Raw genomic sequence first — 25,652 nt, forward strand, 5'->3', positions numbered from 1 at the left:
CCTTATTTCATGATAAATGTTTATTATTTATGCTAGAATTGTATTAATCAGAAACATAATACATGTGTGAATACATAGACAAACAGAGTGTCACTAGTATGCCTCTACTTGACTAGCTCGTTGAATCAAAGATGGTTAAGTTTCCTAGCCATAGACATGAGTTATCATTTGATTAACGGGGTCACATCATTAGAGAATGATGTGATTGACTCGACCCATTCCGTTAGCATAGCACTTGATCGTTTAGTTTGTTGCTATTGCTTTCGTCATGACTTATACATGTTCCTATGACTATGAGATTATGCAACTCCCGTTTACCGGAGGAACACTTTGTGTGCTACCAAATGTCACAACGTAAGTGGGTGATTAAAAAGGTGCTCTACAGGTGTCTCCGAAGGTACTTGTTGGGTTGGCGTATTTCGAGATTAGGATTTGTCACTCCGATTGTCGGAGAGGTATCTCTGGGCCCTCTTGGTAATGCACATCACTTAAGCCTTGCAAGCATTGCAATTAATGAGTTAGTTGCGGAATGATGTATTACGGAACGAGTAAAGAGACTTGCCGGTAACGAGATTGAACTAGGTATTGAGTTACCGACGATCGAATCTCAGGAAAGTAACATACCGATGACAAAGGGAACAACGTATGTAGTTATGCGGTCTGACCGATAAAGATCTTCGTAGAATATGTGGGAGCCAATATGAGCATCCAGGTTCCGCTATTGGTTATTGACCGGAGACGTGTCTCGGTCATGTCTACATAGTTCTCGAACCCGTAGGGTCCGTACGCTTAATGTTTCGATGACAGTTATATTATGAGTTTATATGTTTTGATGTACCGAAGGTTGTTTGGAGTTCCGGATGTGATCACGGACATGACGAAGAGTCTCTAAATGATCGATACATGAAGATTGATATATTGGAAACCTATGTTTGGATATCGAAAGTGTTCCGGGTGAAATCGGGATTTTATCGGAGTACCAGGAGGTTACCGGAACCTCCCGGAAGGTTAATGGGCCTTTACAGAGAAGAGGAGAGGCGGCCAGGGCTGGGCTGCGCGCCCCTCCCCCCTAGTCCGAATAGGACAAGGAGAGGGGGGGCGCCCCCTTCCTTCCTCTCTCCCTCCTCTTTCCCGCTCCCAAGTCCTAATCCAACTAGGAAATGGGGGGAGTCCTACTCCCGGTGGGAGTAGGACTCCTCCTGGCGCGCCCTCTCTCCTGGCCGGCCACACCCCCCTTGCTACTTTATATACGGGGGTAGGGGGCACCCTAGAGACACAATAATTGATCAGTTGATCTTTTAGCCATGTGCGGTGCCCCCCTCCACTATAGTCCACCTCGATAATATTGTAGCGGTGCTTAGGTGAAGCCCTACGTCGGTAGAACATCATCATCGTCACCACGCCATCGTGCTGACGAAAATCTCCCTCAACACTCGGCTGGATCGGAGTTCGAGGGACGTCATCGGGCTGAACGTGTGCTGAACTCGGAGGTGCCGTGTGTTCGGTACTTGATCGGTCGGATCATGAAGACGTGCGACTACATCAACCGCGTCGTGCTAACGCTTCCGCTTTCGGCATACGAGGGTACGTGGACAACACTCTCCCCTCTCGTTGCTATGCATCACCATGATCTTGCGTGTGCGTAGGAAAATATTTTGAAATTACTACGTTACTCAACACTGTATATATGGAGGAAGAGGGGGAATTTCGTGGCCCCTGGAGGAGGGGTCCGAAACTAACCCTAACTCTTGTTCCCCCACACATACGGACTCTAAAAACAGCCTATACTTAAGTATTTCGAAAATACATGGGCCTGGCCCAATAATAAGGTGACGCAGCACCTAGAATAGCCTCTGGATGAAATTTATGAAGTGGCATCTTGTATATTTCGTCCAAGGCTTCGTGCACTCATTATGGTGGCTTCAAAGTCCTGAAATCATCACTTGTAACTCCGTTCTTGATCCCCTTGCGCATGCCATCGTCTCCATGCTTGAACTTGCTCCAAGGTTTATCTTTCTTGTCCAAACTAGGCCCTTCATTTGTAAGCAAAACAAATGTATCCAATTTAGGCAGCATCATATTCTCATGAACATTAGAATCGTTACCGAGAAACGTAAGTACCTGATAATTCAATTGGCGTGCGCGAGCCCTAGTAATTGGTCCAGTATGTATAGCAGCAGGGGCTGTGAGTGTAACAATGGTATTGATGTCCTCATCATCCTCCCCTTCTTGAAATGGAGTCGTCCTCGACGAAAGCTCATCCTTCTCGCCCAAATAAGGCTTCAAATCTGCAATGTTAAAAGTGGGACTAACCCCAAAATCTGCAGGCAGCTCAAGTTTATATGCATTATCATTTATTTTCTCTAACACCTTAAAAGGATATTAAGTAGCTCTCGACAGCAAGATATAAGTGGAGATCACAATAGCAATAAAGATAATGATATGAAACAACAACCAAGAATGATATATCAACAACTTTCTCTCCAACTTTCCTCTGGAAAAGTTTGTGCCAATTTTTTTGATAATTTTTTTTCAAGCATGGCACTCAAGTTTTCAAACACAAAAAGAATCACTCAATTCCGAGTTGAGACGAGGAGTCAAAAAATTCTAAAACTGGTCTGAAAAACTGGAATAAGCTATGTTCGTGAACTTCGGAGGGCAAAAAGACCTATTTAAAAGCCGATTTTGAGGTGCCAAATATTGAACTAGCTTCTGCAACTATTGAGACGCGGCTCGTCGCTAGCTTTCTTTTGAGTACTCGTGGAGCCAAAACGGACTTCGTATGAGGAAGTTATGCCTGTTTTACTAAACAGTGCACAAAACAGATTCCAATCCGAATTCAACTACGAGATTGAGTCTAGATAGATCCGAAATTTTTTTTCTCCTCTCTTTTTTTCCTCACACTTTTTTTATTTTTCTTTCTTTTTTCTTTGACTTTTTTTTACTTTTTTCTCTCTCGTTTTTTTCTTTGTCTTTTTTTTCTCTCTCCCTCTTTCCAAAACAAACTAGATAAGATGTAGATTGGATCAAGCGAAGATGGGAATGATCTCAACTATGATTATGACAATGAACGGTGGGTATCACGTGGAGGAAATTGATGGATGGGTGGTGGACAGCGGAAGGGATAACGATGCAGCGGTGGCGTGACTAATGTGAACAGAACTCGAAACTCTAAACGAACTAGACACTAAGACCAGCAACTCGACATGACGATGCAACCGATAATTCAACTATGCAAGCAATGAAAGGAAAATTGCAAAGGCTCAGACTGGCTTGGACAAAGGGTGAATAGATCTAAGTTTTTTTTGTGGCTTTTTCTTGGACAATAGATAAGAAAATAAATCTAATCTAGGAAAAACTGGAAATTCTCACCGAGCAACCTGAAAACTGATACCACTTGATAGAGGCGAAGGTGTTCCGATGTTTCGATGAGATAGATATCTTTTCTGTGGGAGTCGACTTTGACGATCCGACTACGAACGTGCGAAGACATTGCGCCTTAGCAATCGCTAAACCAACTTCCGAGGGTTATTGACCACGCCGGAGCACGATCAACCTGACCACGAGGGTCTATTTCCTGCGAGCAAATGAAAAACAAGTAAGAAACTGAGATTGCAATCTGAATATTGCGAATAAAAGATGAAAGCTTTATTGATCAAGGTGGGGTTCTGTGACGTCTTGGTCTGGTCGTTGGACACAAACGAAGTACGCGAAGTTGCAGCTATGGTGAACTTTTAATCTAAACAAAACCCAAAGTCTAAACGACGCCCTAAGGGTTGTATATATGGAGGAAGAGGGGGAATTTCGTGGCCCCTGGAGGAGGGGTCCGAAACCAACCCTAACTCTTGTTTCCCCATACATACGGACTCTAAAAACAGCCTATACTTAAGTATTTCGAAAATACATGGGCCTGGCCCAATAATAAGATGACGCATCACCTAGAATAGCCTCTGGACGAAATTTATGAAGTGACATCTTGTATATTTCGTCCAAGGCTTCATGCACTCATTATGGTGGCTTCAAAGTCCTGAAATCATCACTTGTAACTCCGTTCTTGATCCCCTTGCACATGCCATCATCTCCATGCTTGAACTTGCTCCAAGGTTTATCTTTCTTGTCCAAACTAGGCCCTTCATTTATAAACAAAACAAATGTATCCAATTTAGACAACATCATATTCTCATGAACATTAGAATCGTTATCGAGAAACGAATGTACCTGATAATTCAATTGGCGTGCGCGAGCTCTAGTAATTGGTCCAGTATGTATAGCAGCTGAGGCTATGAGTTTAACAATAGTATTGATGTCCTCATCAGTTTTTGTCATGGTGTTCTCGCGGGGGGAGACGCGTCAGGGCAGATGACATGAGATGGTTTGAGGTGAAGGCAAGACTGCAGTGAAGACCCAGGACAGAATTGGGCAAACAGCGTGCGGTGGTTTACGTAGGTTCAGGGTCCTTGCTGGGAGGTAACACCCTTAATTATGCCTGATAATATATACGAAATAGTATAGAGTTGCTCCTAGAGCTATATTAGAGGAGGCCGAGGGGAGCCACGGGCATCATGCCTCATAAGTGTGTGAATGTGTGGCGTGAGTGGGTAGCTTGCCTGTGGCCGAATGAGCCCGTGGGTGTGTGGCCAAGTGAGAGCGTGGATGGATATGTGCTCTCTGGGTCACTTTATATACTACTCCTTCCGTTCTGAATTATTTGTCTTGGATTTATCTAGATACGGATGTATCTAGACTCATTTTAGTGCTAAATACATTCGTATCTAGACAAATTTAAGACAAATAATTTAGAACGGAGGGAGTAATGCCCAGGGATGGCCCGCGGGGCTAACTAAACTATTCGCGAGACAGCAATGTGACGTGTTACATCTATAGTGCATCACTATTAGTCAACAATGCCTGATTATTGACGCACAGTGAAGTGACACATTATGGTGTTTGCTTTATCAGCAACGGTGTTCACAGTATGGTCGTCTTGTCCGTGTCGTGTCAATAATACGGTTGACTCCGCGCAGCAGGCTGGCTGAAGGCTGGAGCAGTCAGACGGGGAGCCGACTGGATCAACCTGGTGGCGAGCCGTTCGGAGCAGTCGGGCAGCCGGACCGAGGGGCGTTGGCCGCCCTGATGTTTTGGAGTGTCGCCTCGCTGTCTTGGGCCTACCCGGGGGTCATCCCCGACAGTTTTCCAATTCTCTAGATGCAGAGCACCATGTTTGGTTTCAACCCCATAATCCTTATTTTATCCCATTTCAAGTGGCATTTGATTAATAAAACTTAGGTTTCTCCTAAAAGAAGCAGTGCATCCTCCAAGATGCCGTCCCTGTGGCCGGGCGAGCTCCTCGGTGGCCGCACGCCAAAACGTAGTCCCCGGCGGCCGGCCAAGCTCCTCGGTGGTCACGCGCCAAAACATCATCCCCAGCGGCCAACCAAGCTCCTTGACGGCCACGCGCCAAAACGCCGTCCTAGCGGTCGGCCAAGCTCCTCATCCATGGCAGTTGCGTGCCAACCCGTTGTCGACGGCAGCTCCGCATCATCGCGCTGCAGTCAGTGGCGCCAGCGAACTCCGGGATGGGTCTGTCCGTTTAGGACTCGATCTTCCTCCCATGGTGAGTGTGCGACGCATGCATACACACACAATTGCGTCCAGGCCAGGTGGGCGAGCACGTGCGCCGCGGGCACCACCAATAGAAAAGCAAAGGCATCAATTACCATGCTAGTGTCATGGGTCATCTGAAATGAGCGCAACGCAAGAGTGTTCAGGCAAAAGAGCGCACCTCTGCAAATCTTGCTCAACATCATTGTCGACGAGGCAAACCTTTGGATCAAAACTGGGGCAAAGAAACTAATGTCTTTTTATTGCGAGAATAATTGTCATGTCGTAACATGAGTGTGTTATAATAAACTCTTTCTCCTTCTTATTTAATATATAAAGCAAATCTTTTGCCTCCGTTTAAAAAAATATCCATGCTGATGCTGTGCACAGTTCAGTGCTAGGTTGGTTGGTTCTGCTAGCCATTAATTGATTTTATACTTGGCCGATGCCACGCCAAACTCAAATAGCCTTAGAGCATTTACAGTCGGACTTTACAAATCCGGTCTCTCAAACGCCCGCGGCGCTCGGGCGTGTCCGCAGGCATTGACCGGACACGCTTCAAATTAGTCACTTTACATTGGCCTCTCTCATATTTCATCCCCTAGATCAATACAAAGCATGCAAAAAAAAAATCCTACGTGCTATATCTATATACTATTCTAGGTAGCCTTCATCGTCGGAGATATCCATGACGACCATGCCATGCGCCGGCTGGACGGGCGGGTAGGAGGGCTCCAACTCATCCTTCCCCTGCTCGACCTCATCCATGTAGGCGAACATCTCCGCCTCCTCCGCGGCCTCTTGCGCCTCCATCTCTTGCCGGCGACAGCGTCTTTGCCTCCGCAGCCGACTCCTGACGGAGGGAATCGAGGATGACCTGCTGCTCCGCCTGCAGATCCCCATCGCCAGCGTCCCCCACATCCTCATCCTCTGGCTCATCCCCCTCCTCCTTAAAGTCCTCATCCTCGTCGTCGTCCTCCTCCTCCCCGTTCAACTCCTCCTCTGAATCCACTGCATCCGGAGATAGCCCCCCGGCGATCCGGGCTTCGTGCCTAGCCCGGATCTGCTCAAGGAGCTCGAGTTGGCACTCCGATGTCAGAAATGGCTCGCTCCTCACCCGGCGGCGTGGGGGCATGGCTACTAGGCGGATGGGTAGAGTGAAAAGTGGCGGCAGCGGTGGACAGAATAAGGAAAATGTGGATGAATGGTAGGGTTTGGGTGCCGTCAGTCTACTTAAATATCTGGGTAATGCACTACGCAGCCCGCCGGAGCTGCGCCACGCGGTCCCACTGGTCCGACGAAGGAGACGAGTTTCGGACTGCCGGGCTTGAGGGCATTTTCGGCTGGGACCCCTTCGTCGGTCCGACGTGACGGGCATTCCCAGGAGCATCCGGGCGCTCCATATTTGGACTGGATATGGGGGGTGCCGGTCAGCCCGGGCGTTTGAGGTCCGTTTGAGGCGTTCGTCTGGGTCAAAAAAATGTGACCGGTTAGTGATCACGGGCCATTTGAGGTGTATGAGACGGGTTTGAGAGGTCCAGTTATAGATGCTCTTATAGTTTTACAATGAAACTTAATTGTTTGCGTGGGGCCGCCGCCGACAATGCTCACGGGCCGGCACCTCTCCGTCGAGAACAAAAGTAGACAGTGGTGGCACAAGAAATAACAAAACAAACTACTGAGCAACGTCGACACAATTCAGAAAAGAAAGAAAAAAATGAGAGATTCGACGTTAGGACCCAAGTCAATGTGGAGTTGCCGCGCTGTTTTTTCATACCGTTTGACGACGGAGCACTTTGGTATGTTTGACATGAATCATATCTTACATTCTTAAAAAGTTGATTAATTCAGAGGAAAGGTAACTTAACCTGTTTGCAAAGCCGACAAACCTGACTGTCTAAAGACACACCTCTAGAGACATATCCAATAAGGCAACATCGAACGAAGGATGACAGACGAGAGCCACATGAGTGACCAAGACAATGATGCGACAAAGAGTCGGTAGATGAGGAGAGACGGAGAGACTGGCGACGGTGTCATCAGAGGGAACGAGAAGACAGTGAAGCTCCTAGAGGGCCTAGGAGTTTAGCGTCGAGGGCCCGCAACAAGTAGATCATCCGTGTGAGGATCCTAATCAGAACAAGAGTTAAAGTTAAGAATGACCCTACAACCAGAGTCAATAATCTAACCACCTGAAATGAGCTGCATGGATCGAGGAACATTAGCAAAACTAGGAACATGAGAAGACAAAGTGCTAAGAGTGTCAACTATCGACTATGAGGGAAGTTCCTAAGAACATGAACATGCGAATCTGGAGCTCGAATGGCCGACAAACTAGAAGAACTAGACGACGAAGCACCAGGCGGTGAAACTAGAAGTGGGTGTCAAAGTCGTGCAATTTTTGTTCCTCGTCGATCTGGCTTGGCGTCCTTCCCTTGTATGCGGGTTATGTGTCACAGACTTGATGTCGCATTCTACGTTCCCTTGTTGGGGGCCCTTGGCCCCGGCGACAGGTAGCGTCGTGCACACATCATGCATGTGGGTTAGACATTGCGGTGCCGACTTCCCTTGCTCCTGCTCCGCCGATAGGTGGTGCCCGAGCGTTCGGCTATGGCGGCGCCCAGCAGGGGAAGATGGGTTGTGGGATCGAGGCAGCACACAAAGCAACCTGTAGCCAAGTAAAGGATGCCCAACCGGCCTGGCATGGAGCGGAGAGTGCATGAGGGGTGTGGGGGAAGCGGTGAAAATGTCGTCGGGAGCGGACTGCCGCCGCCGTCAGATTTTGAACCTGGAGTCGAGCGGTGAGGGGGTGATGATAGGGAAAGAGAGGAAGGTAGGAAGAGGGCACTTGGAGGAGAAACACATCATCCACCCTATGCATGTGCTTCAGCCGCGATGGTGGACGGTTGTGGGGAAATCCGAGGTCTACACGTGGATCTCCTACTCGGGATGGCATGACATGGTTTTTGTGCAGTGAGGTGCCACAATCATTGTGTTGTGTGGGTGTGTTTGTAGAGATAGAAGTCGTGTTGCACTCTTGTCTAGGCCTTCAATGGTACCAAGTGCAACTTATTCAGAGTTTCTGTTAGCTTAAGGCTTTCCCTGAACCAAATCTAGCCCACGAAACCCAACCTAGCTATAAAAGTTCTGATAGCTTGGACTTATATCGATGTGCTTAACTTATGGAATTGTAAGAGCACCGCTTCAGCACCAAAAACTTTTGCCTCGAATAAAGTCCAACAAGAGATTGTGTGAGTTAATCATTTTACATCCTTAAGCCCCAACATGCGCCAAGTTGGGTGGTGCCATATAGAAGTTGTTTTGAAGAGTTATGATATAGTTTGGTGGTGATGTAGAAGTGATATTCAAGAGATAGTCAAAGATTTTTGGTGGATTATGAGATTTTAGGTCTAGTTGAGCATGGTGATTATTATATTGGTGGATAACCATATCTTTAATTAATCTTGGAACAATTTGGATTTAGTTAGGTGAGTGTGAGCTTGAACTAAATTTCGCGATGGATAAATAACTTCAGTAGTACATATAAAAAGATCCACAGTCCTTCAATAGAACTTGGTGGCTTATATTGGATTTAGATAACAATGAATTTCGAGTTTATTTAAATCATGGTTATGATGTTGGTGTATTGCTTTGCGTTAAATTCACACTTTTGGAGATTGCTGAAGTTGGAGAACTTTAGGGTGTAGTATGGTCAACCTTGGATATATATCAGATTTATATAGGTTAGATGAGAGTTTGCAGCATCAATCATGGTTATGATAATTGGTGGATTATTGGAGCATTTGGGATTGGATTAGTAGTAAGGAAACAAGGATTTTGTAGTAGCACAACTTGTGTTTCCTTTAGGCTAGATGGGACTTAGCAACATCAATCATGATTATGGAAATGGTGGATTACTGGAGCATCTGGGATTGGATTAGTAGTAAGGAAACAAGGATCTTGGAGTAGCACAACTTGTGTTTCCTTTAGGTTAAATGATATAACTACTTGGATTCTAGGATGGAGATAACTTTGGCACTCGGATTTGTGATGTTTTGATCTAAGCTCAGTAGGTTGCATGTGCCCCATATGGATATAATCATGGATACGATACATGTGGATCAAAGTTGTTAGACGTAGGTGATTTTGGTGTCCCTCCCCAAGAATGTTATGAGTACAAGATCATCATGGGAGGATGGTTTGGAGTAATTTGAAGGAAACATAACTTAAACTATTTGCAAAGCCGACAAACCTTACTGTCTAAAGACACACCTCTAGAGACATATCCAATAAGGCAACATCGAACGAAGGATGACAGACGAGAGCCACATGAGTGACCAAGACAATGATGCGACAAAGAGTCGGTAGATGAGGAGAGACGAGCGACGTTGTCACCAGAGGGAAGGTGAAGCCAGTGAAGGTCCTAGAGGGCCTGGGAGTTATAGCGTCGAGGGCCCGCAACAAGTAGATCATCCGTGTGAGGATCCTAATCAGAACAAGAGTTAAAGTTAAGAATGACCCTACAACCAGAGTCAATAATCTAACCACCTGAAATGAGCTGCATGGATCGAGGAACATTTGCAAAACTAGGAACATGAAAAGACAAAGTGCTAAGAGTGTCGACTATCGACTGTGAGGGAAGTTCCTAAGAACATGAACATGCGAATCTGGAGCTCGAATGGCCGACAAACTGGAAGAACTAGACGGCGAAGCACCAGGCAGTGAAACTAGAAGTGGGTGTCGAAGTCGTGCAATTTTTATTCCTCGTTGATCTGGCTTGGCGTCCTTCCCTTGTATGCGGGTTATGTGTCACGGACTTGATGTCACATTCTATGTTCCCTTGTTGGGGGCCCTTGGCCCCGGCGACGGGTAGCGTCATGCACACATCGTGTGGGTTAGACATTGCAGTGCCGACTGCCCTTGCTCGTGCTTCGCCGATAGGTGGTGCTCGAGCGTTCGGCTATGGCGGCGCCCAGCAGGGGAAGACGGCTTGTGGGATCGAGGCAGCACACAAAGCAACCTGTAGCCAAGCAAAGGATGCCCAACCGGCCTGGCATGGAGCGGAGAGTGCATGAGGGGTGTGGGGGAAGCGGTGAAAATGTCATCGGGAGAGGACTGCCGCCGCCGTCAGATTTTGAACCTGGAGTCGAGCGGTGAGGGGATGATGATAGGGAAAGCGAGGAAGGCAGGAAGAGGGCACTTGGAGGAGAAACACATCATCCACCCTATGCCTATGTTTCAGCCACGATGGTGGACGGTTGTGGGTAAATCCAATTTCTGCACGTGGATCTACTACTCGGGATGGCATGACATGGTTTTTGTGCAGTGAGGTGCCACAACCATTGTGTTGTCTTGGGTGAGTTTGCAGAGATAGAAGTCGTGTTGCACTCTAGTCTAGGCCTTCAACCGTACCAAGTGCAACTTAGTTAGAGTTTCTGTTAGCTTAAGGCTTTCTCTGAACCAAATCTAGCCCAAGAAACCCAACCTAGCTATAATAGTTTTGATAGCTTGGACTTACATCGATGTGCTTAACTTATGGAATTGTAAGAGCACCGCTTCCAACAACTTTTGCCTCCAATAAAGTCCAACATGAGATTGTGTGAGTTAATCATTTTACATCCTTAAGCCCCAACATGCGCCAAGTTGGGTGGTGCCATACGGAAGTTGTTTTGAAGAGTTATGATGTAGTCTGGTGGTGATGTAGAAGTGATATTCAGGAGATAGTCAAAGATTTTTGGTGGATTATGAGATTTTAGGTCTAGTTGAGCATGGTGATTTCTATATTGGTGGATAAACATATCTTTAATTAATCTTGGAACAATTTGGATTTAGTTAGGAGATTGTGAGCTTGAACTAAATTTCACGATGGATAAATGACTTCAGTAATACATATAAAAAGATCCATATTCCATCAATAGAACTTGGTGGTTTATATTGGATTTAGATAACAATGAATTTGGAGTTTATTTAAATCATGGTTATGATGTTGGTGGATTGCTTTGTGTTAAATTCACACTTTTGGAGATTGCTGAAGTTGGAGAACTTTAGGGTGTAGTATAATCAATCTTGGATATATCATATTTGTATAGGTTTGATGAGAGTTTGCAACATCAATCATGATTATGATAATTGGTGGATTATTGGAGCATCTGGGATGGGATTAGTAGTAAGGAAACAAGGATCTTGGAGTAGCACAACTTGTGTTTCCTTTAGGTCAAATGATAAAGCTACTTGGATTCTTGGATGGAGATAACTTTGGCACTCGGATTTGTGATGTTTTGATCTAAGCTTAGTAGCTTGCATGTGCCCCATATGGATATAATCATGAATACGATACATGTGGTCAGAGTTGTTAGACATAGGTGATTTTGGTGTCCCTCCCCAAGAATGTTATGAGTACAAAATCGTCATGGGAGGATGGTTTGGATTAATTCGAAGAGATGGCAATTTTGATGGTATATGATAACATTGTGGGAGTTCGTCTATGTGAGCCTTATAACAATTGGTATCAGAGAAAGTTTATGTGTTTTATGGCAACCTTAAGTCTCACCAAGTCATGACTTGGTCGAGCCGTGATAACAGAGCTGGATATGTAGTAAGGATATGGCCCTTGGACTAACCCTTATACTCCACCTATTTGATGAACATCATGACCATATTTATGAGTTCTTGGACTAGTTTGTGGTTATAATCATTGATGACCTCTTGGTCTATTCTCCCTCTGAGGAAGATCATAAGCAACACCTGAGAATGATCTTGATAACTTAAAGAGCCTCAGTTATATGCCAAGTTCAAGAAGTATGAAATTTGGCAAAAGAAGTAGGGTTCCGAGGACATGTTTTTTCCATGGAAGGTTTGTGATACGTCTCCAATGTATCTATAATTTTTGATTGTTCCATGCTATTATATTATCAACTTTGGATGTTTTATATGCATTTATATGCTATTTTATATGATTTTTGGGACTAACCTATTAACCTAGAGCCCAGTGCCAGTTTCTGTTTTTTCCTTGTTTTAGGGTTTCGAAGAAAAGGAATGTCAAACGGAGTCCAAACGGAATGAAACCTTTGGAAAAGTTATTTCTGGAAAGAAAACAATACGGGAGACTTGGAGTGCACGTCAGGGGATCAACGAGGAAGCCACGAGGCAGGGGGCGCGCCCACCACCCTCGTGGGCCCCTCATGGCTCCCCTGATGTATTTCTTCCGCCTATATATATATATATATATCCATATACCCTAAAACTATCGGGGAGCACAATTGATCGGGATTTCCGCCGCCAGAAGCCTTCGTAGCCATCGAAAACCAATCTAGACCCGTTCCGGCACCCTACCGGAGGGGTAATCCCTCTCCGGTGGCCATCTTCATCATCTCGGTGCTCTCCATGACGAGGAGGGAGTAGTTCTCCCTCGGGGCTGAGGGTATGTACCAGTAGCTATGTGTTGGATCTCTCTCTCTCGTGTTCTTGAGGTGGTACGATCTTGATGTATCGCGAGCTTTGCTATTATAGTTGGATCTTATGATGTTTCTCCCCCTCTACTCTCTTGTAATGGATTGAGTTTTCCCTTTGAAGTTATCTTATCGGATTGAGTTTTTAAGGATTTAAATACACTTGATGTATGTCTTGCGTGGGATACCCATGGTGACAATGGGGTATTCTATTGATCCACTTGATGTATGTTTTGGTGATCAACTTGCGAGTTCCGCCCATGAACCTATGCATAGGGGTTGGCACACGTTTTCGTCTTGACTCTCCGGTAGAAACTTTGGGGCACTCTTTGAGGTCCTATGTGTTGGTTGAATAGATGAATCTGAGATTGTGTGATGCATATCCTATAATCATACCCACGGATACTTGAGGTGACATTGGAGTATCTAGGTGACATTAGGGTTTTGGTTGATTTGTGTCTTAAGGTGTTATTCTAGTACGAACTCTAGGGCTGTTTGTGACACTTATAGGAATAGCCCAACGGATTGATTGGAAAGAATAACTTTGAGGTGGTTTCGTACCCTACCATAATATCTTCGTTTGTTCTCCGCTATTAGTGACTTTGTAGTACTCTTTGTTGCATGTTGAGGGATAGTTATGTGATCCAATTATGTTATTATTGTTGAGAGAACTTGCACTAGTGAAAGTATGAACCCTAGGCCTTGTTTCCTAGCATTGCAATACCGTTTGTGCTCACTTTTATCATTAGTTACCTTGCTGTTTTTTTTATATTTTCAGATTACAAAAACCTTTATCTACTATCCATATACCACTTGTATCACCATCTCTTTGCCGAACTAGTGCACCTATACAATTTACCATTGTATTGGGTGTGTTGGGGACACAAGAGACTCTTTGTTATTTGGTTGCAGGGTTGCTTGAGAGAGACCATCCTCATCCTACGCCTCCTACGGATTGATAAACCTTAGGTCATCCACTTGAGGGAAATTTGCTACTGTCCTACAAACCTCTGCACTTGGAGGCCCAACAACGTCTACAAGAAGAAGGTTGTGTAGTAGACATCAAGCTCTTTTCTGGCGCCGTTGCCGGGAAGGCGAGGTAAGCGGCACTAACACCCCGTCAACTAAGCTCTTTTCTGGCGCCGTTACCGGTGAGGTTAGCGCTTGAAGGTATATATTTAGATCTTACAATCGATTGTTTTTGTTTCTTGTTTTAGCACTAGTTTAGTTTATAAAAGAAAACTAAAAAAGTATGGAATTGAGTTTGCCTCATACGCTTCATCTTTTTAATATCTTTTGTGAGTATGATGGAAAGGAAAAATGTGCCAAAGTGTTAGAAGAAGAATGCATTAAGATGTTTGGCACTAAATCTTTGAATGATGAGCATGATTGCAATGTTGTTAGTATGAACTCCTTGAATATCCATGGTACTAATGATGATTGCACTAGTCATGATGAAAATGTCTCCTATAAACATGTCAATTTTTGTGGAGTACATTGGGTTTGTAAGTACACACCAAATAGGGAATATAGATATTGCAAGAGGCATAAGTACTTAGAAACTAAATTGTTGCAAGAAAGGCTAGATGATTGTGCTGAAAATTTAAATTTTCTTGGCCGTACTTGTGGACTTTGCAATGAACAGGGTCATTTAGCTATCCGATGCAAATTGTTTCATGATCTAATCGTGTCCAAAAATTGTGATGACTTGATTTCCCTTGCACATTATAATGAACTCAGTTTGCTTACGGGTTACAAAGAAATGAAACGTATAACTAAGCATCTTCCAGAATTTGTCCGTTATAAACTTCTTGGTTTTGATCTAGAGGAAATTTATATGTATTGTGCGGTGAATTGCATTGAAAATCCTTATATTGCCAATTACATAAATAAAAGAAAGCAAATAGAAGATGAAGAGAACACTAATGAAAGGGAAAAGAATTACCAATATTCTCCTATTATTTCTTATGACGAATCAGGTAACGAGGAGGAGCCTTCTATTCAACCAATCTCATTAATAAGGAGCCCCAAAAAGAGGATTGAACCCACACATGAGGTGAAGAGGAAGAAAATAAAAAGGAAGAGAGATCATGAAAAGAATGCTTTAGGTTCTGGTTATATTGTTGAATTCATTCATGATGCTACTGAAGATGATTATGAGGGAGGAATATATGCTTGTAGGAATTGCAATAATATCAAGTTTCCTCTCTATGTGCTTAAGGTTTTGAAGTTATGCTTGTTTTACCTTCCTATGCAAGTTGATTCTTGTTCCCACAAGTTGTTTGCTCACAAAATCCCTATGCATAGGAACAGGGTTAGACTTAAATGTGCTAGTCATATTCTTCATGATGCTGTCTTTATGTTTCAATTCTTATCTTTTATGTGAGCATCATTGAATTCATCGTGCCTAGCTAGGGGCATTAAACGATAGCGCTTGTTGGGAGGCAACCCAACTTTATTTTTGTTCCTTGCTTTTTTCTCCTGTTTAGTAATAAATAATTTATCTAGCCTTTGTTATGATTGAGTTTTTTTTTAATTAGTGTTTGTGCCAAGTAGAACCGTTGGGAAGACTTAGGGAAAGTCTTGTTGATCTTGCTGTAAAAAACAGAAACTTTAGCGCTCACGAGAATTGCTGCCATTTTTATCTGGAGAGTGATATTTAGTTAATTATTTTTGAAGATAATTAATAGATAAATTCCTCATGTCCAGCAATTTATTTTAGAATTTTTGGGGTTCCATAAGTTTGCGTTAGCTACAGATTACTACAGACTGTTCTGTTTTTTGACAGATTCTGTTTTTCGTGTGTTGTTTGCTTATTTTAATGAATCTATGGCTAGTAAAAGAGTGTATAAACCATAGAGAAGTTGGAATACAGTAGGTTTAACACCAATATAAATAAATAATGAGTTCATTACAGTACCTTGAAGTGGTGTTTTGTTTTCTTTCGCTAACGGAGCTTACGAGTTTTCTGTTAAGTTTTGTGTTGTGAAGTTTTCAAGTTTTGGGTAAAGATTCGATGGACTATGGAATAAGGAGTGGCAAGAGCCTAAGCTTGGGGATGCCCAAGGCACCCCAAGGTAATATTCAAGGACAACCAAGACCCTAAGCTTGGGGATTCCCCGGAAGGCATCCCCTATTTCGTCTTCGTTCATCGGTAACTTTACTTGGAGCTATATTTTTATTCACCGCATGATATGTGTTTTGCTTGGAGCATCAATTTATTTTGTTAGGATTTGCTTGCTGTTTGAATAAAATACCAAGATCTGAAATTATTAAATGTTAGAGAGTCTTCACATAGTTGCATAATTATTCGACTACTCATTGATCTTCACTTATATCTTTCGGAGTAGTTTGTCATTTGCTCTAGTACTTCACTTATATCCTTTTAGAGCACGGCAGTGGTTTTATTTTGAAGAAATAGATGAACTCTCGTGCTTCACTTATATTATTTTGAGAGTCTTTAGAACAGCATGGTAGTTTGCTTTGGTTATGAAACTAGTCCTAATATGATGGGCATCCAAGAGGGATATAATAAAAACTTTCATATAAAGTGCATTGAATACTAAGAGAAGTTTGATACTTGATAATTGTTTTGAGATATGGATATGGTGATATTAGAGTCATGCTAGTTGAGTAGTTGTGAATTTGAGAAATACTTGTGTTGAAATTTGTGATTCCTGTAGCATGCACGTATGGTGAACCGTTATGTGACGAAGTCGGAGCATGATTTATTTATCGATTGTCTTCCTTGTGAGTGGCGGTCGGGGACGAGCGATGGTCTTTTCCTACCAATCTATCCCCCTAGGAGCATGCGGTAGTACTTTGTTTCGATAACTAATATATTTTTGCAACAAGTATGTGAGTTCTTTATGACTAATTTTGAGTCCATGGATTATACGCACTCTCACCCTTCCACAATTGCTAGCCTCTCTAATACCGCGCACCTTTCGCCGGTGTCATAAACCCACCATATACCTTCCTCAAAACAGCCACCATACCTACCTATTATGGCATTTCCATAGCCATTCCGAGATATATTGCCATGCAACTTTCCACCGTTCCGTTTACTATGACACACTCCATCATTGTCATATTGCTCTGCATGATCATGTAGTTGACATTGTATTTGTGGCAAAGCCACCGTTCATAATTCTTTCATACATGCCACTCATGATTCATTGCACATCCCGGTACACCGCTGGAGGCATTCATATAGAGTCATATCTTGTTCTAAGTATTGAGTTGTAATTCTTGAGTTGTAAATAAATAAAAGTGTGATGATCATCATTATTAGAGCATTGTCCCAGTGAGGAAAGGATGATGGAGACTATGATTCCCCCACAAGTCGGGATGAGACTCCGGACGAAAATAAATAAATAAAAGAGGCCAAAGAAGCCCAAATAAAAAAAGAGAAAAGAGGCCATAAAAAGAGAAGGCCCAAATAAAAAATATATATATAAAATGAGAGAAAAGAGAGAAGGGGCAATGCTACTATCCTTTTACCACACTTGTGCTTCAAAGTAGCACCATGATCTTCATGATAGAGAGTCTCCTATGTTGTCACTTTCATATACTAGTGGGAATCTTTCATTATAGAACTTGGCTTGTATATTCCAATGATGGGCTTCCTCAAAATGCCCTAGGTCTTCGTGAGCAAGCAAGTTGGATGCACACCCACTTAGTTCTTTTGTTGAGCTTTCATATACTTATAGCTCTAGTGCATCCGTTGCATGGCAATCCCTACTCACTCACATTGATATCTGTTGATGGGCATCTCCATAGCCCGTTGAACGCCTAGTTAATGTGAGACTATCTTCTCCTTTTTGTCTTCTCCACAACCACCATTCTATTCCACCTATAGTGCTATATCCATGGCTCACGCTCATATATTGTGTGAAGATTGAAAAAGTTTGAGAACATCAAAAGTATGAAACAATTGCTTGGCTTGTCATCGGGTTGTGCTTGATTTAAATATTTTGTGTGGTGAAGATGGAGCATAGCCAGACTATATGATTTTGTAGGGATAGCTTTCTTTGGTCATGTTATTTTGAGAAGACATGATTACTTGGTTAGTATGCTTGAAGTATTATTATTTTTATGTCAATATTAAACTTTTGTCTTGAATCTTATGGATCTGAATATTCTTGCCACAATAAAGATAACTACATGGATAAATATGTTAGGTAGCATTCCACATCAAAAATTCTGTTTTTATCATTTACCTACTCGAGGACAAGCAGGAATTAAGCTTGGGGATGCTGATACGTCTCCAAACGTATCTATAATTTTTGATTGTTCCATGCTATTATATTATCAACTTTGGATGTTTTATATGCATTTATATGCTATTTTATATGATTTTTGGGACTAACCTATTAACCTAGAGCCCAGTGCCAGTTTTTGTTTTTTCCTTGTTTTAGGGTTTCGAAGAAAAGGAATATCAAACGGAGTCCAAACGGAATGAAACCTTAGGAAAAGTTATTTTTGGAAAGAAAGCAATACGGGAGACTTGGAGTGCGCGTCAGGGGATCAACGGGGAAGCCACGAGGCAGGGGCGCGCCCACCCCCTGGGCGCGCCCACCCCCTGGGCGCGCCCTCCACCCTCGTGGGCCCCTCGTGGCTCCCCTGATGTATTTCTTCCGCCTATATATATCCATATACCCTAAAACTATCGGGGAGCACAATAGATCGGGAGTTCCGCCGCCAGAAGCCTCCGTAGCCACCGAAAACCAATCTAGACCCGTTCCGGCACCCTGCCGGAGGGGGCATCCCTCTCCGGTGGCCATCTTCATCATCCCGGTGCTCTCCATGACGAGGAGGGAGTAGTTCTCCCTCGGGGCTGAGGGTATGTACCAGTAGCTATGTGTTTGATCTCTCTCTCTCTCTCTCATGTTCTTGAGGTGGTACGATCTTGATGTATCGCGAGCTTTGCTATTATAGTTGGATCTTATGATGTTTCTCCCCCTCTACTCTCTTTTAATGGATTGAGTTTTCCCTTTGAAGTTATCTTATCGGATTGATTTTTTAAGGATCGATAACACTTGATGTATGTCTTGCGTGGGATACCCGTGGTGACAATGGGGTATTCTATTGATCCACTTGATGTATGTTTTGGTGATCAACTTGCGGGTTCCGCCCATGAACCTATGCATAGGGGTTGGCACATGTTTTCATCTTGACTCTCCGGTAGAAACTTTGGGGCACTCTTTGAGGTCCTATGTGTTGGTTGAATAGATGAATCTGAGATTGTGTGATGCATATCGAGGTGACATTGGAGTATCTAGGTGACATTAGGGTTTTGGTTGATTTGTGTCTTAAGGTGTTATTCTAGTACGAACTCTAGGGCTGTTTGTGACACTTATAGGAATAGCCCAACGGATTGATTGGAAAGAATAACTTTGAGGTGGTTTCGTACCCTACCATAATCTCTTCGTTTGTTCTCCGCTATTAGTGACTTTGGAGTGACTCTTTGTTGCATGTTGAGGGATAGTTATGTGATCCAATTATGTTATTATTGTTGAGAGAACTTGCACTAGTGAAAGTATGAACCCTAGGCCTTGTTTCCTAGCATTGCAATACCGTTTGTGCTCACTTTTATCATTAGTTACCTTGCTGTTTTTTTTATATTTTCAGATTACAAAAACCTTTATCTACTATCCATATACCACTTGTATCACCATCTCTTTGCCGAACTAGTGCACCTATACAATTTACCATTGTATTGGGTGTGTTGGGGACACAAGAGACTCTTTGTTATTTGGTTGCAGGGTTGCTTGAGAGAGACCATCCTCATCCTACGCCTCCTACGGATTGATAAACCTTAGGTCATCCACTTGAGGGAAATTTGCTACTGTCCTACAAACCTCTGCACTTGGAGGCCCAACAACGTCTACAAGAAGAAGGTTGTGTAGTAGACATCAGTTTGTCAATAGACCCATCAAGGATAGAATCTGTAACCAACTTTTAGGCAAAACAAATGTGAAGTCGGAAGTTCCATCGGACTTAAGAGTTATTATCGCAAATTTGTGAAGACTTTCAAGCATCGCCGATGACTTAACTCTTGAAGAAAGATAAGAAGTTTGAATGAAGGCCCAAGTGTGAAGTGAGCTTTCAAGAGTTTAAGAAGATGTTAACCACTGATCCATCCTTAGCCACCCTAGATATTTATACGAGTTTTGAAGTTATTGTGATGCATCTAAGCATGGACTCCATTCCGTCTTGATGCAAGAAGGAATCTTCGTAGCCTATCTATCAAGGCAACTATGGCCTCATGAAGAGAACCGCCCTACCATGATTTGGAAATAGCAGCAGTAGTGCATGCTATAAGTATGTCTTCTAGCTGATCAACCACTATGATGTTGATATCCATTACCATCCTAATGAGGCCAATTGGCAGTGGATACCCTCAGCAGGAAGTCATGTCCCTGTTCTGCCTTGACCAAGCAGAGCAACTAGTGATACATGATGGCTTCGAGAAGTTTGGTGTAAATTTGATCAACCACTATGACGTTGATATCCATTACCACCCTGATAAGGCCAATGTCGCAATGGATACCCTTAGCAGGAAGTCGTGTCCCTGTTCTGCCTTGACCAAGTGGAGCAATTAGTGCTACATGAAGGCTTTGAGAAGTTTGGTGTAGAGCTAGTCAATAGTGTCTATCTCGCTAACTTCAAGATTAGACCCACTCTTAGGATGAATCAAGAAGTATAGAAGAAATCAATGAAATGATCAAGCATGGGAAAGCCATGCATTCTCAGAAGACAAGCAATGCGTTATTTGGTTTGGAGGTCGCATCTGCATACCTAACCAAGAAGGTTTGAAGAAGTGGAATCTACAAGAAGCACTCCTTCATCGATGAACCAAAGACCCTGGCGCATGGCGGAGCCGTATCGTGTGGCGCTCTTGCTGTCTCGAAAGATGTCTGAAGCTAAGTGTGAAGCATGTCTGCATGAGTTTTTTCTAGAACAAGAAGGAAGGAGTAGGTTTCGCATATTTGCGGGATATGCGATAGCTCGTCGGGCAACGCGGTCACACTCGCGTGAACCCGCATGCACAAAGTTGTTGCCTATGGGAGAATTAGAGAGTTTTTTGCAGGGTGGACTAGCGACTTAGCTGGCAGTCCTGTCCAACTTGCACCCTTACTAATGTCAAATTAAGGCCATGACTCTACCAGGGTCATAATTGACCATTGCCTAAGCTTGCCATCCTCAACCCATTACTTAACACCAAAGACATTTGCAAGCCAACTAGCAAATAACCACCTCTTTCAGATTTGAAGTCCCCACAAAGTTCCCAAGAAGGTTGTTGCAGATAAAGGTACAAAGTTGACCTCCAAACCTGGAAGAGATTCGAAGAAGCTTTTAAAATCAAGTCATCCATCAAACGGGGCCTCTGCAAATAAAACCACACATCGACCCCCGCCACTAACCAACTTACTGCGAGATCTCAATTGTTTCCCTTGCTAAAGCTATATGTCAGAAGTTATGCCATCGAGTGCCTCGGTTGATTGAAGCAATCTCATTGAAGAGCAAGCAACTTGGACTGAAGACTGTCGTTGAGCGATCTTTCTAAGCAACCTCACCCTGTGTTTTGTATCACATCACTTACGATAATGTAGATCAAAATTTTGGACCCAACTTTGAAAATATCGATCATGGGGGAGTATATACCATCCGGTGGACTCTATACTAGCATCATTCTTAAGGAAAGTTCTGTCTGATTGTTCAAATTGTATACGCCTAACACCAAAATACATTCAAGGTGCAAAGGCCGGCATATTTAACTTTACTAGGTGCAACTTAGTCAGAGTTTCTCCTCACTCAAGCTTAAGCCTTTCTCTACACCAAACCTAGCCCAAGAAAACCTAGCCTAGCTATCAAGGTTGTGATAGGACAGACTTATATCAATGTGCTTAACTTACGGAATTGCAAGAGCACCGCTTAAGCACCAAACAACTATTGCTTGAAATAAAGCCCAACATGAGATAGTGATTGTATGAGTCAATCATGTTACATCCTTAAGCCCTCAACACACACCTAGTTGGGTGGTGTCATACTTAAGTTGTTTTGAGGAGTTATGATTGGAAAATGAGATAGTTTGTTGGTAATGTAGATGTGATCTTGAGAAGATAGTCAAAGATGTTCGGTGGATTATGAGATTTTAGGTATAGTAGGAGAGCATGATGATTATTATATTTGTGAATAAAAATCTCTTTAATAAATCTTGAAACAATTTGGATTTAGTTAGGTGATTGTTAATTTGTGATTTTGAACCAAATTTCAAGGTGGATTACGAGATTTAGTTGGATTTAGTTAGGTGATTGTGATCTCGAGAAGATAGTCAAACTTGTCTGGTGGATTATGAGATATTAGGTCTAATAGGTGAGCATGATGATTATTACATCGGTGGATAAAAAAGATCTTGAATTAATATTTGAACAATTTGGATTTAGTTTGTGAGATTGACCTTGGACCAAATTTCATGGAGAATTATGAGATTTTAGGTGGATTTAATTTGGTGATTGTGATCTTCATAAGATAGCCAAAGATATTTAGTGGATTATAAGATTTTAGGTCTAGTAGGCGAGGATGATGATTATTATATTAGTGGATAAATAGATCTTCAATTAATCTTGGACAATTTGGATTTAGTTAGGTGATTGTAATTTTGACCCAAATTTCATGGTAGATTATGAGATTTCAGGTAGATTTTAGTTCATATGACTTTTGAGGAGGTAGTCAAAGATGTTCGGTGGATTATGAGATTTTAGGTTTAGTAGGTGAGCATGATGATTATTGCATTGGTGCATAATAGATCTTTAATTAATCTTGGAACGATTTGGGCTGAGCTTTGAAGCGGCAGGAAGCACAATCGCACAATAGGCGCTTAACACTTGAGGATCTCGAAGATTCATGGGATAGAGACATAACACTATTCCAAAAAGACCGCCACGCTTTGGCCTAGGACTTTAAGCAGTATGAAATGCTGAAACAGAACCCATTCTGGTGTGACATGATGGAAAGCTATGGAGTCTGAACAACTACAGAACTGACGTCATCCAAGCACTTGGTGGTGTGGAAGGTATCCTAGAACATACCTTATTTAAGGGAACATACTACTGTATTTCCCTACTTTGAAGGGTTTGTTTTGGGAGAAGGCTTCAGGTTTTGAGGAATCAATCAAGTACAAAAAGCTGACAAATGCACAACGTTCTGGGCCTAATCAAATCCCCAACAGAAGATTTACCCTAGGTGGGTTTCCACTTTCCAGGTTCAGCTAGAATATTAACTGGTTCCCTGGCGGCTTCAGGTTTTGAGGAATCAATCAAGTACAAAAAGCTGACAAATGCACAGCGTTCTGGGCCTAATCAAATCCCCAACAGAAGATTTACCCTATGGTGGGTTTCCACTTTCCAGGTTTAGCTAGAATATTAACTGGTTCCTTGGCCCGGGTCAAAGCCCCTCCTCCAACAAGCAATGAACAAGATCATGAAGGTAATAACCATGCTAGCTGTAGCAAACCTAGCATTATGGCAATATCCCTGTTGTAGTAAAAAATCTTATTTAACAAATGACATGCTTGTTTATTTTCTCTTTTGACAGCCAAATCCTGCTATGTATGTGTCGAGGGATAGAATAAGGAAGGGTCTTCAGTTGTATTCATCTGAACCCACCGAGCCATATCTGTCTTAACAGAACTACAGAGGGATATTCAGAAATCAAATCATACGTTTTGTGGATGACAAATGTCTATCAAGTTACCATTGACAAAACCTTCGAGGGTAACCTGACAACCAAACCAATCGATGGTGCCATCTTTATTTTCAATCCAAGAGCTGGTCAACCAACTATTTCTGAAGGTTTGTTCCCTTTCTTTTGCTTTTCGCTCTAGTTTTCTTGCAATTATGGCATAACTGCGAAGCATCACAACTTAGAAGGCTGACTTAAATTAAAATGGTTTATAATCTCCAGGTCATCCACACAAGTGTATGGGCAGGACAAAAGCGTCTAGTTTCTCAGCATAGTAATCATGCCTGTTTTCCTCATTCTTGGATTTAATTGAATTTGCATATCCATTCCGCCACAGCATGGAACTCACGAGCTAGATGGTGACTTTGCCAACGAATCTCCCAGAACATGAGTTCCTTGCTGACTTGGAGCCATTGGGACCCAGTCGAATGAAGCTCCTCAGCTATCACCTCAGGTTTGTCTTACTACCATTTTGTATCTTCAAGTCCAACCTTGTGATTCTTATCCAAAATCAAAATTATATAAGTAGCTGAATTTCAGTGCACAATTCTGTAATGCCTGATCAAGAAGATTTATGTCTTTCCATGAGCAGCTAACTGTCTCTCCTGGGACATTTGAATTCTGAATGTGAATATTAAAATGCATTCTATACAAAATTCAATCTTTCCAACTCACACTGAACTGTGCATACAAATTTATTGTTGGTGCTTCTTTTGTTTCTAGCACATTTTACAAGTGATTTTTTTGCCTGGGATAGTTTCAGTGCCGAAATTGTTGATTCTGTTGTTCTTGGCAAATTCTGGTAGTATATCTTTTTTTTCCTGTGAGCCAGTGTCGCTACAGATGTTGTTTCTTTCTTGCCACATTCTATTACAGAGTGCTTTTTTGGGTATGATCCAGAGTCTCATATACTGAACTGTGCGTTCTGTTGTTCCTTTGCAGGATATGACATGACATGCTAATATTTGGAGAAAAATAAGCAGTAGGATGGTAAGAAGTGCACCATTTTGACCTGCCGGCGAACATCTTGGGTCAGTGGTTATGTTTGGGGGAAGAAGAAAACCTATCGTGGTCAGTGGTCATTACTTGTCAAACTGAATCGTTAGCGTCAAGTTGGTGTTTCGCTTGGAGTTATCATCCTTGTCTAGTTGATGCTTTGTGATTTGAGCTTTTTTGTTGAAGCTTAATGTGTTATTTCATCTGGTTGCTCTTCTTCTTAAGATTGGATTACTTACAGATTTCTTTTTAGCTGGATTCAGTTTACTATGTCAGTCAGTGTTTGGTTACATATTTCTGTCAATCAGTTCTGTGCCTGAGACCAAATCAGTTGTTCTGGGCCTTGTCAAACCGCTATTGCTTGAGCCAACTCTGGGATGGTGACGCGTTGAGTGTGGTCAAAGCAAGCCAGGACATCACCCTCATGGCCATGTAATCACCACCCCCACGCCCATCATTTGATCATCAATGAAACACTACAGCATCAACATTAATTTTAACCATCTTGGCACTGATGATGATGCCTCAGACCTAGAGATAGAAACCGGGAAATAAGAATTATATCAGTAAGTGTAACTGTCCCTTGAGAACTTGGAATAAGTGATCATACTCAGAATTATATTAGTAAGTGCAACTGTCCTGAAGATGATAAGCGTGCACTGCCCCTCAGCTATTGTTTCTGTTTCCGTGGAGCAACGGTCATATAATAGTTTGAGACCTGATGTCGCCGGCATGGCTCATATGATCGGATATTCTCATGGCCGTGCACTAAGCCTGTGTGTGAACAGTGTCGTGGTTCCGACTCTAACAGTGATGTAGGGGGTGAGTATGGAGAGGCTAGATCCTAGCTATTGGGAA

The sequence above is a fragment of the Triticum urartu genome, chromosome 6A (assembly GCF_056163025.1).
Source record: "Triticum urartu cultivar PI428250 chromosome 6A, HENAU_Tu73, whole genome shotgun sequence".
NCBI classification, from domain to species: Eukaryota; Viridiplantae; Streptophyta; class Magnoliopsida; order Poales; family Poaceae; genus Triticum; species Triticum urartu.